Source organism: Pseudorca crassidens, chromosome 14, assembly GCF_039906515.1.
Source record: "Pseudorca crassidens isolate mPseCra1 chromosome 14, mPseCra1.hap1, whole genome shotgun sequence".
NCBI classification, from domain to species: Eukaryota; Metazoa; Chordata; class Mammalia; order Artiodactyla; family Delphinidae; genus Pseudorca; species Pseudorca crassidens.
The window spans coordinates 64,697,285-64,710,418 of NC_090309.1; positions in this window are offsets into that span (position 1 = coordinate 64,697,285).

The window sequence follows — 13,134 nt, forward strand, 5'->3', positions numbered from 1 at the left end:
TATGGGACAAATGAAATTCCATTTGACTTGCAGAGTTTCAATTTAAAAGAACTGAATATTTTGTCATGCAAAGTGAACAGTAGTATGCATAGAAAAATTGATACAATCAAACCACATCTATGCATGGGTTGATTTTAATCCCATGGCTCTACTTTTGATGTAAGAGTAAGGATAAGTAAGGATAAGCGTTACCCACTGATAACAGTGGGTAACACTGAAGGAATGCTTATTGTATCAGACACTGTCCTAAGTACTTTATGTATACAACTTTTCCAACCTCATAACAGCCTTTATGTATACAACTTTTCCAACCTCATAACAGAAGGAACAATTATTTTATCCCCCTTTTTAGACTGAAACTGAGACCCTGGGAATAAGTAACTTGTTAAAGGTTGCATAGTGGGTAAGTAGCAGAGTTGGGTTTTGCCTCTGCAGGCTAGCTCCAGAATGAATGCATTTAAAGAAGAAAGTATACCGCCTCTCATAAAAGTAGGATTACATAATGGAGAAGAACCGCAAGGGACTCTGGAGTCACACAGAATCAGTTGGATTTCTGGCTCTGTCACTGCCCAGCTGTATTATTCTGAACAAAAGGTTTACCCCGTCTCTACCACAGTTTATTTACCTGTAAAATGGAGATGCTAGTAAAGCCCTTTTTCTAGGATCATTAGCAGTTTCGAGTGAGTTAAGCCTACTTCATTGCACATTAGGCAATGAATAAATGATAATTGTAGAGGAAGAGCAGAAATCATACTTTAAAAATAATCTACTCCAAGCCCTTAATTAAAAAAAAAAAAAACGTGAAGAAGCTGAAGCCCAAAGGGGTTAATGGCCAATTTTTTTTTTTTTTTTTTTTTTTGCGGTACGTGGGCCTCTCAATGTTGTGGCCTCTCCCTGTTGTGGCCTCTCCCGTTGCGGAGCACAGGCTCGGGACGCGCAGGCTCAGCGGCCATGGCTCACGGGCCCAGCCGCTCCACGGCATGTGGGATCTTCCCTGACCGGGGCACGAACCCGTGTCCCCTGCATCGGCAGGCAGACTCTCAACCACCACGCCACCAGGGAAGCCCAATGGCCAATTTTATATCATGTTGTCAGTGGCCAAATCAAGAGTAGAAGCCACACCTTTCAAATCTATGTTTGTGGTCCTTTGAACCACAAAAGAGTAAATAAAGGATTTTATCTCACATACTTTTTTTTCAATTAAAAAAGTTCACTATTGAAATATTTTTACTTCTTCTCTGTTTAAAGATGAGTCTACAGTTACAGGAATACACTTTCATTCTTGTCTATATGTCACAACTATTTGTAAGTAAACTCTAAAAGCTGTGAACTTTTAGCTTGGAAAGAAAGAAATCACAATTTAGCAGTCTAAGATACCAACACGGTTTTGAGGAAGTTTTCTTTAATAGCATATTATTTGAGACTCATGATAGTAACAAAAAACTGGCAAATGGAGGAAATCTAGACAATTTTTTATCATACTCAGACTGTATGTAATAAATATCAACGTTGATGACACAGGCAAGGGCTGTGAGGGCTCAGAGGAATAGGGGGTGGCAAGGACTGCAGTGTGTTGGGGGATAAAGCATGACACCCTCTCCCAGAACCTCTCCCCTCACTAAGGACTCGCACTGTCCCCCTTGGAACCTCTCAGAGGAGACACTTTGTAGTTTACTTGGACAAATATAAGTAAAATTCTAACAGTGAACAGATGAAGGATGCCCCCTTTACTTTCCTGATTAAGTATCAGGAAAGATAAGGATAGTTAATGAGGCATGCAAAACAAGACAAAGGCTGATGAAAGAAATGCAAATCCCTTATAAATATAGGGAATAATTGTGATCATATGCTTCTATTTTCTACCTCTACTTTTCTTTCCCTCTTTTTCATCTATGTCTTGCTATACTTTGGTTAGTCCTCTTAAACCCAACTTCAGTTGTTTCTAGAATATGGCATAATACAAATTTAAAATAAGAAAAAGACGCTTAATCAAAAGATAACCATATTGAAAAACACACTGATATATGTATTGCGGTTTCTTAAGCTTATTTTTTTTAAGATTTTTTTGATGTGGACCATTTTTAAAGTCTTTATTGAATTTGTTACAATATTGCTTCTTTTGTATCTTTTGGTTTTTTGGCCACGAAGCATGTGGGATCTTAGCTCCCCAACCAGGGACCAAACTCGCACCCCCTGCCTTGGAAGGCGAAGTCTTAACACTGGACTGCCAGGGAAGTCTCTCTCAAGCTTAATTTAACTCATAAAATTCTTTAAAAATCTTCAATCAGCATCCATTTATAATGCTCTTATTGAAGCAAGTATCTATGCAGATAAGTGCCCATATTATAAATGCACATCTCAATGAATTTTCATGACATAAACATCTCTCTAACAGCACCAACGTCAAGAAAAAAGAAAATACCTGGGTGTACTCTGATGCTTTTGCAAAAATGTTTCTATAAAAGGGTTTGATCTTCAAGGAATTCATGGAAAAGACTCTGACAAGTACAGGTTTCTGGTAACTGATTATACTGCTGAACTGAATGAATAAGCATTTTCAGAACTCTAATGGAAAACTGATGAATTCACAAAAGTGCTAACAAAGATCAAGATGAAAAAAAATTAATTACATGGGACTGAGTGAACTGATGAGGATGCTTATAATTTTTGTGACTTTCTGTTTGAATAAAAAAAAAAATTCCACAAGGACTCAAAGGCAAAAAATATACAAATCAATTTTCACTGCAAAGTAAAGGAGCTGTTACAGTGGAGGATTACTGGACTGAATGTCAATATTATGACAAAGCATGAGTGTGTTTCATGTTTGGTAATTGCAATCATTGTTGCTTTTGTTGTGGTCATCCATTTACAATGCTTGGTGTCAGTTTATTTATCTCTTGTAAAAGTAAAATACAGTGTGTGGGAAAAAAAAAGAACTTTGTGGGGAGGTCCCTGGTGGTCTAGTGGTTAGGATTCTGCACTTTCATTGCTGTGGCCTGGGTTCAATCCCTGGTCGGGGAACTGAGATACTGCAAGCCTTGCAGTGTGGGCAAGAACAAAAAACAAAACAAAAAAACCCCAGCAAACGTTGGGTCTCTGGAAAAGAAAGCTGTAGAGTGAGATTCTATAAATGTCTAAAAGGAAAAAAAAAAAAAAAAAAAACCAGCACCCTGAGAAGCCCTCCTATCCTGTCTTCCATTTTCTGCCCTACTAAGGTTACCTACTGTCCTGACTTCTATCACCATAGTACAAGATGGTCTGTTTTTGCACGTTATAAAAATGGAATAATACTATACGCAATTTTCTGTGACTTCTGTTGTCCAAATTTATGTTTAGATGATGATATTTACATTATTCATTAGGTAAACATAAATTCATAGAATCCTTGGATAAATGACTATTTAGATAATTTCCTCATTTTAAATTGGCTTGCCTTTTTGTTGTTGAGTTGTAAGTGTTCTTTATATATTCTAGATACAGGTTCCTTATCAGAACCTACAAATATTTTCTTGTGGAAAGTCTTTTAACTTTCTTTTTTTTTTTAACGTTTTTATTGGAGTATAATTGCTTTACAATGGTGTGTTAGTTTCTGCTTTATAACAAAGTGAATCAGATATACATATACATATTTCCCCATATCTCTTCCCTCTTGTGTCTCCCTCTCTCCCACCCTTCTAGCTGGTCACAAAGCACCGAGCTGATCTCCCTGTGCTATGAGACTGCTTCCCACTAGCTATCTATTTTACACTCCCTAACTTTGTCCCAGCTTACACTTCCCCCTCCCCACATCCTCAAGTCCATTCTCTAGTAGGTCTGCGTCTTTATTCCCGTCTTGCCCCTAGGTTCTTCATGAGCATTTTTTTTTAATTTAGATTCCATATATATGTGTTAACATATGGTATTTGTTTTTCTCTTTCTGACTTACTTCACTCTATATGACAGACTCTAGGTCCATCCACCTCACTACAAATAACTCAATTTCATTTCTTTTTATGGCTGAGTAATATTCCATTGTATATATGTGCCACATCTTCTTTATCCATTCATCTGTCGATGGACACTTAGGTTGCTCCCATGTCCTGGCGATTGTAAATAGAGCTGCAATGAACATTGTGGTACATGACTGTTTTTGAAATGTGGTTTTCTCAGGGTATATGTACAGTAGTGGGATTGCTGGGTCATATGGTAGTTCTATTTTTAGTTTTCTAAGGAATCTCCATACTGTTCTCCATAGTGGCTGTATCAATTTACATTCCCACCAACAGTGTAAGAGGGTTCCCTCTTCTCCACACCCTCTCCAGCAGTTACTGTTTGTAGATCTTTTTTTTAACATCTTTATTGGAGTATAATTGCTTTACAATGGTGTGTTAGTTTCTGCTGTATAACAAAGTGAATCAGTTATACATATACATATGTTCCCATACCTCTTCAGTGGTGGCCATTGTGACTGGTGTGAGATGATATCGCATTGTAGTTTTGATTTGCATTTCTCTAATGATTAATGATGTTGAGCATTCTTTCATGTGTTTGTTGGCAATCTGTATATCTTCTTTGGAGAAATGTCTATTTAGGTCTTCTGCCCATTTTTGGACTGGGTTGTTTGTTTTTTTGATATTGAGTTGCATGAGCTGCTTGTATATTTTAGAGATTAATCCTTTGTCAGTTGCTTCATTTGTAAATATTTTCACCCATTCTGGGGGTTGTCTTTTTGTCTTGTTTATGGTTTCCTTTGCTGTGCAAAAGCTTTTAAGTTTCATCAGGTCTGATTTATTTTTGTTTTTATTTCCATTTCTCTAGGAGGTGGGTCAAAAAGGATCTTGCCGTGATTTATGTCATAGTGTGTTCCGCCTGTTTTCCTCTAAGAGTTTGATAATGTCTGGCCTTACATTTAGGTCTTTAATCCATTTTGAGTTTATTTTTGTGTATGGTGCTAGGGAGTGTTCTAATTTCATTCTTTTACATGTAGCTGTCCAGTTTTCACAGTACCACTTATTGAAGAGGCTGTCTTTTCTCCATTGTATATTCTTGCCTACTTTATCAAAATAAGGTGGCCATATGTGCATGGGTTTATCTCTGGACTTTCTATCCAGTTCCACTGATCTATATTGCTGTTTTTGTGCCAGCACCATACTGTCTTGATTACTGTAGCTTTGTAATATCGTCTGAAGTCAGGTAGCCTGATTCCTCCAGCTCCATTTTTCTTTCTCAAGATTGCTTTGGCTATTTGGGGTCTTTTGTGTTTCCGTGAAAATTGTGAAATTTTTTGTTGTAGTTTTGTGGTAAAATGTGGTAAAATGCCAGTGGTAGTTTGATAGGGATTTCATTGAATCTGTAGATTGCTTTGGGTAGTATAGTCATTTTCACAATGTTGATTCTTCCAACCCAAGAACATGGTATATTTCTCCATCTATATGTCTTATAATTTGTCTTATAATTATATATGTCTTAAAATTATAATGTCTTAAATTTTCTGCATACAGGTCTTTTGTCTCCTTAGGTAGGTTTATTCCTAGGTATTTTATCTTTTTGTTGCAATGGTAAATGGGAGTGTTTTCTTAATTTCTCTTTCAGAGTTTTCATCATTAGTGTATAGGAATGCAAGAGATTTCTGTGCATTAATTTTGTATCCTGCTACTTTACCAAATTCATTGATTAGCTCTAGTAGTTTTCTGGTAGCATCTTTAGGACTCTATGAATAGTATCATGTCATCTGCAAACGGTGACAGCTTTACTTCTTCTTTTCCAATTTGGATTCGTTTTCTTTTTCTTCTCTGATTGCTGTGGCTAAAACTTCCAAAACTATGTTGAATAATAATAGTGAGAGTGGGCAACCTTGTCTTGCTCCTGATCTTAGCGGAAATGCTTTCAGTTTTTCACCATTGAGGACAATATTGGCTGTGGGTTTGTCATATATGGCCTTTGTTATGTTGAGGTAAGTTCCCTCTATGCCTACTGTCTGGAGGGTTTTTATCATAAATGGGTGTTGAATTTCGTCAGAAGCTTTCTCTACATCTATTGAGATGATCATATGGTTTTTCTCCTTCAATTTGTTAATATGGTGTATCACACTGATTGATTTGCGTATGTTGAAGAATACTTGCATTCCTGGGATAAACCCCACTTAGTCATGGTGTATGATCTTTTTAATGTGCTGTTGGCTTCTATTTGCTAGTATTTGAATTATTTTCTTAATTTAATTTTTAGATTGTTTATTAGAAGTGTATAAAACTACAATTGACTTTTGTATAAGGATCTCATATCTTGCTACTTTGTTGAAATCATTTATTATTTCTTATGGTTATTTACTGGATTATTTTCTAATATACAATATCATGTCTTTTCAACAGAAATATTTTAGTTCTTTCTTTCCAATCTGGAGGCCTTTTGTTTCTTATTTTTGCCAAGTTGCCCTGGCTAGAGTCCTGTACAGTGTTGAATAGAAGTGGCAAGACTGCACGTCCTTGTCTTATTCTTACTCCTAGTTTTTCACCATCATGCATGATATTAACTGTGGAATTATAGTAGGTACCCTTTATGTTGATGGGGAATTTCTCTTCTATTTCTAGCTTTGTTTCAGTGTGTTTTACCATGAAAAGTTGTTGGGTTTTGTCAAATGTTTTTTCTTTGTCTATTGAGATGATCATGTGAGTTGTTTTTTATTCTGTAGTCATGATGTATTACATTAATCAATTTTTGGATTTTAAACTAACCTTGCATTCCTGTGATACATACTACTCAGTCATGGTGTGTAATTCTTTTTATCTTACTGGATTTGGTTTGTGAGTATTTGTGAGGATTTCTACATCCATATGTATAAAGAGACATTGCTCCATAGTTTTCTTATCTTATGATGTCTTTGTCCTGTTTTGATATTAAGGTGGTACTAGCACCATAAAATGATTTAGAAAGTGTTCCTCCTCTTTATATGTTTTGGAAAAATTTGGAAAGAATCATGAATTAATAGGTAATTAATTGAGAATCATTACTGTTTTATGAAATACAGTTTAGGCAAAGCTGTTTTTGACAAGCTTTTTTCCAAATTGGATAAAATACCAACAATCCTATTATTTTATCTTGGGATTCCTTTTTATTTTCTTCAACAGTTTTAGAAAAGTTGTTTTGCAGACAATAGCTAGAATTATACTTTTGTTTTTGAATGCAATTTCCTGGTGCCTACAGAGACGGAATGCTAAGTATGCCAGAAATAATTTGCTCAGCACTGATTGGGACTCACGATCGTAACTAGGTACAAATTCTGAAGTTAATTATATACCTTGGTAAGTTTTAGTTGATGCTGTTTTCTGATTGTTGTTTCACTGGCTTTGTTTTGTTTTTTGTTTTGTTTTGTTTTTTCCAAAGATATAAACCAAGGTTACAATTAATAGGTCACAATGTCCTCCAAAAAAAGATAACCAGAAACAAACTAGTAGAATGAGTTGGGTTTATTATGCATTACCGGGAAGGAGAATGCACACCATGAGGAACCATGGGGCATCTCAGTAAGAATGTGTTAGAAAAGACTTATTGCAGGATTCACGCTTTGCTGAGGTGATTTGAGGGAGGGTTCAAACAAGCAAGTCGTTGGTCTGAATTGGATACTTTCAGGAACTGTGGATAATTCTGTGATTAAGTAAAAAATAAATCTTATTTGGCAAGAGAGAAGGCTAGAGCAAGGCTAGAGCTGTTGTTAAAGAAGTAGTAGTCATCATTCATACTAACTGGGATAGAGGGATGTTTGATACTTTAGGGTTTACAAAATGATATTGTCTTTCTTTTTACTTAGTCAACATCATGAATTGTTCTTGTTTGTTATCTCACTTCAACACAGTCACACAGTGACCTTTTCTGAAATTGAGATTCTGTGAAATCACTATGTCCAAGCTGTGGGTGCCAGGCAGGTTCTAACACCAAGAGCTAGCTTAAGAGTGAAGCAAGTTCTGGATTTTTAGAGGCTAATTTTCTTTTTATCATGGATGAACTATATAGTAAGTAACACATTTGTCATCAAGTCTTATGAGTCATTAAATAGATTCAAAGAACCATGGTGATTTAATTTACAAAGTTACACTTTGTACGTTATAACAAATCAACTCTCTTATGCTACTATGCTACTGTTTTGGGGTTTTTTTTCTTTTTTCCTTCTTACTGTTGTCCACTATTAAAGATATTTAAAGCACTGTATGAGCTAGCAGGGATGCTGGGGTGGGAAATTTATAGTAGGATTGTGGCCAGATCTCATGTTTGAGCAAACAATCAATACAATTCAAAATGTGGTCTAATGATTACAATCCCTCATGACAATTTATCATTGAAAAAGCAATAGCTTTATAATAATGTGACAAATATTATTTCCAAATTTCAAAGTCAGCAGTGAAGTTTGAGGCTCTCTATTTATATTCTAATATTTCACTAGGTTCTACACTATCAATTTACCAAGTTTCATGTTAACCTCAGAGATTTAAAGGACACTCTTTGGAGTAAATCAGCTGTTTGTCCTTCAGAATAGTGAATTCAATTTAAATGCAGACCCATGGGAAAATCTGCTTTTAAAACAGAGCTAGTGTTTTATAATTTGCACATTCCTTTACTCACAAAACATCACTTTTTAAAATAAAATTTTGTTATTTCTATTCATATTATATTATTAAGATAACCTGGCATTGGCATTACTGATGAATTTGAAATATATATATTGAGGTCACATGTGCTTTTTCTGAATTTTATTTTATGTAAAATATATATGTATATATATGTGTGTATATATACATATATAAATACATGTATATAGATATATGTGTGTGTATATGCCAATGTAGCCTTGTATATTCAGGTTCACTTGATGGAGGAATTCTACATGCAAGTTCAAATCAATGTGTTTCACAAAGCAGACCCATGTTCCTGAAATAATATCAGGACAGCATGGGCAATTTTTCCCCTGGTTTAAGTTGCATGAGCTAACACATATTCTTTGCATACCAAATAAATCTAAAAGGCTACTGAATAGTATGGTTTACATTGTCAAAATAATACATGAAATTACTTTAAAAATTCATTGACAATTTTTAAATTATAAGTACATGCATTTGAGCCAATGTTATTGAGCAAATATCACACCACATGTATAACTTTGTTTTGCAATATTTCTTAATTCTGTTAGGACAAATACCTCTGCTTTACTCTTACTTATGTATGGCTGGCTTAGCTATTCATAAATTATTCTTCCATATAGGTTGTAGATAAAGTTTGTTAGGTTTATCAAAATATCAAATTTGAAATGTCATTGGATTGCATCACAGTTATAGATTAATTTAAGAACATCTGACTCATTTGTAATATTAACCCATTTCTCCTAAAAACATGAGATGTCTCTTGAAAAATTAAAATCTTCTTTTACACCCTTATTTCTACAGTTTTTTTTTCCATATTGCACTCGAGATAAATTACTATATGAATTAAACCTTTTGTTGCTGGTGTGATGGTGCCCTATTTTATATTATATATTCTAGTTCATGTCAAGAACTGTGAATGGTCTAAGATTTTTACCTGATTTGCAAGCTAACAAGTTAGCCTACTGCAGTTTCATGGATGCTGGCAGGAGACATGATTCTTGGTTCAGAGACAAATAGTAATTGAAAGTTTGTATGAACTCACTTCAAAAACTTTTGGCCCTAGCTTTTGTTTCGTTTTGTTTTTTTTGTTTGCTTCTTTGTTTCTAATGGGGAAATCTTAGCTACTATTTTAATTTTGTTTAAACCTTATTGTTACTCAGGACATTTTGACATTATATATTTTTCCAGAATTTATATATTTTTCTCTAGGTTTTCAAATTTGTTAGTGTATATGGAAACATATATGACAATGGGCATATCAAAAGTAGTGGCAAAAGTACAAATTATTTAGTAGAAGAAGTTAAACTATTTCAAGGAGAAAAATGAAAGTGGATGCCTACTTAACAGCACATTCAAATTGTCTAAATGGATTAAAGATCTAAATGTGAAGGCTAAACTATTAGATAGTTGAAGAAGACAAAACTGAGTATCTTTATAATCTCTAGGTGGAAAAATACTTTAACAATAAAACTTCAAAGTCAAAAATCATAAGACAAAAAAATTGATGAATGTGATTACATCAAAATAAGGATTACTCTTCAGTGAAAGACACAAGAGACAAAATAAATAGATGGATGACAGAATGGGAGAAGGTGTGTAAAAGAAAGAAAGGTTTAATATATATTTAAAAAGACATGTATGTTAATATAAAGATAAGCAAAGTGAAGCTCCCTAAACCCACAGCAAACATAATGTTTACCGTGATATGTTAGAAGCATTCCCTTTTTTTTCTCTCCACTTAATGTTAGATAGGCAACAAGGATATATTGTAAAGCATTCTCTTTTTAAAATGAGTGTTGAGCAATGATGCCAAGGTTCTGTTTGGGATCATAGGCACACAACATCGAATCCAACAAACTAAAATCCCAGTCCTCACGGGGCTTTTGTCACAGTGGATCTTTTGATAATTAACCTTATCTCTAGAACCTGTACATAATGAGGAGATGTTGGTCAAAAGGTACAAATTTTCAGTTATAAGATGAATAAGTTCTGGAGATCTAGAGTACAGCATGGTGATTATAGACAATAATACTGTATTGTATACTGGAATTTTGCTAATGGAGTAGATCTTAAGTGTTCTCACCACACACACACACTCACACACGCACACACAGGTAATTATATGAGGCGATGAATGTGTTAATTAACTTGATTGTGGCAATCACATCATAATATGTGCATATATTAAGTCATCATATCATATATCTTTTAAAAAAATCACATTGGACAACCTAAATATACACCTACAATATACAATATGTACAACCTAAATATATACAGACAGTCCCAACTTACAATGATTTGACTTAAGATTTTTCGACTTTATGATGGTGCAAAAGTGATACACATTCAGTAGAAACCATACTTTGGATTTTACTTTGACCTGTTCCCAGGCTAGCGATATGCCCTACAATGCTCTCATAATGCTGGGCAGCGGCAGCAAGCAGCAGCTCCCAGTCAGCCATGTGATCAAAAGGGTAAACAATCGACAACCATTCTGTTTTTCACTTTTAGTACAGTATTCAATCAATTACATGAGATATTCAACACTTTGTTATAAAATAAACTTGGTGTTGGATGCTTTTGCCCAACTGTAGGCTAATTTAAGTGTCTGAGCGCGTTTAAGATAGGCTAGGCTTAAATGTAATGTTTGATAGGTTAGGCGTATTAAATGCATTTCAACTTATAATTTTTTAACTTATGATGAGTTTCTCAGGATGTAACCCCATTGTAAGTTGAGGAAAATCTTTAGAATTTTTATTTGTCAAACAAAGCTAAATAAAGCAGTGGAAAAAAATGAAAAAAATACGTTTTTAAAAAAAGTTTGTTTAAATTAAATACTTCTGGAAACTCTGAATTTTAGTATTTATATCTACAAGCTTTAGGGAGATTTTTTTAAATTAACTATTATTCTAATAAACTGACATACAATGAAATAATTAAACACACGTGATAGAACAATAGGTAAAGAATCCACTTGACTAACTTAGATTGATTATTGAGTACCTACTAACTTAAAAATAAAGCAATATTCAGTTACAGAATCTATTATAACTCAGTTTTTTTTTTTTGAACATTCACTCTGTATTTTCTGACCATAGCTTGATTTAGTATCACTGTATGATTCTGAGGAAGAAGCTGATTTTCTGAAAAGTTGCAAATCAAGGAATCAATTTTTCTATAGATTTGCTAATTTAAATTTCATATGGTTCAGTGAGCCAGAAAACATTAATGGATCTTTTTGTTAATATAGCTTTGCTGTACATTGGTTCAACTGGTAACAAAACCTGTATTAAAGTATTTTTTATGAGTGATAAACTTCCAGATTATTCAGGTCTGAGACTGTATCTTATCACCTAGTTAGAGGGATAATACTTTGTTCTTTTAAATAAGCTTTATATAACATTCCCTGATGAGTAAGAACAGAGGACATGAAATATATTTTTATCTTTTTATCATTGAATTAAACTTTTCTTGCTAAGTTTAAGTTTGAGGCTTGGAAACATGGGGAATGAGACCAAAATTTTAAAAAGAGAAAAAAGAAATGAGTCATCAAACACTGTGATTTCAAACTAACTAATGTGGTTTATAACTGCTGGTATTTTTATAACAAGCAAAGGAAAAAATATGCTGCTACTGATGAAAAAATTTTGTTTTGGGCATTGTTTGGTTTCTATGTAGTTTTGAACCTCAAAAAGCAAGACTGACTCTACTGGTTGAATTAACTGAATAACTGCTAGCATGTGACATTTATGTTACCTATATATGGAACAAAAAGAATGTACTAAACTTGAAAAAAATAATCTAATCAATTTCTGTTTTAATTGTCCAGATACTTTAAGCAAGTTCCATTGGATATATTATTTAAAATCTATACTGAATTGTGTAGATATCTTAAATCTAATTAGAAATAAATTCCAGTAATTTAAAATAAGTGAACAGCTTAAATTTAGAGTTTTAATGTACATGCTGGTTTTCTACGGCAATCTTGGTACAAAGCTCATCTGCCTATATTTTAATAAAAGGTTTCTGGTATATTTTGTCTTTAACCTTTCCCACATATATATTTCTTTATAGTTTGCTGGTAGGCAATGATTTCTCTTACCATGGTTACAAAAGAAGGGGAAAAGTTAGATAAATGAAGATTATATGAAGACTTATAAACAAAGAGCTACAATATATCACTTTTTCAATTAAAGATCAATTGTAAAATGAGATCCAGAGAAACAAAGTACAGAGAATTAATACCAGAAAGTCATTGAATCAGTATCTGAAAACTTGTTGGAATGCCTTTTAGGATTTGCAGTTTAATATACAGCATAGAAATCTGAATGATTAAGGACTCAGATATCACTTCCTTGACACAACTCGGGACTTTAACAAACAGGGTCACATTAAGGTGTGATAGGAAGGGACAGTACTTTTCTGGAAGTCCAAAGTATACTAGTTTACATTTTATGTGGATATGGAAAATTCTAGTTTGGAGTGGGTATTCAAGTGAGACAATATATGAGACATGACAAAC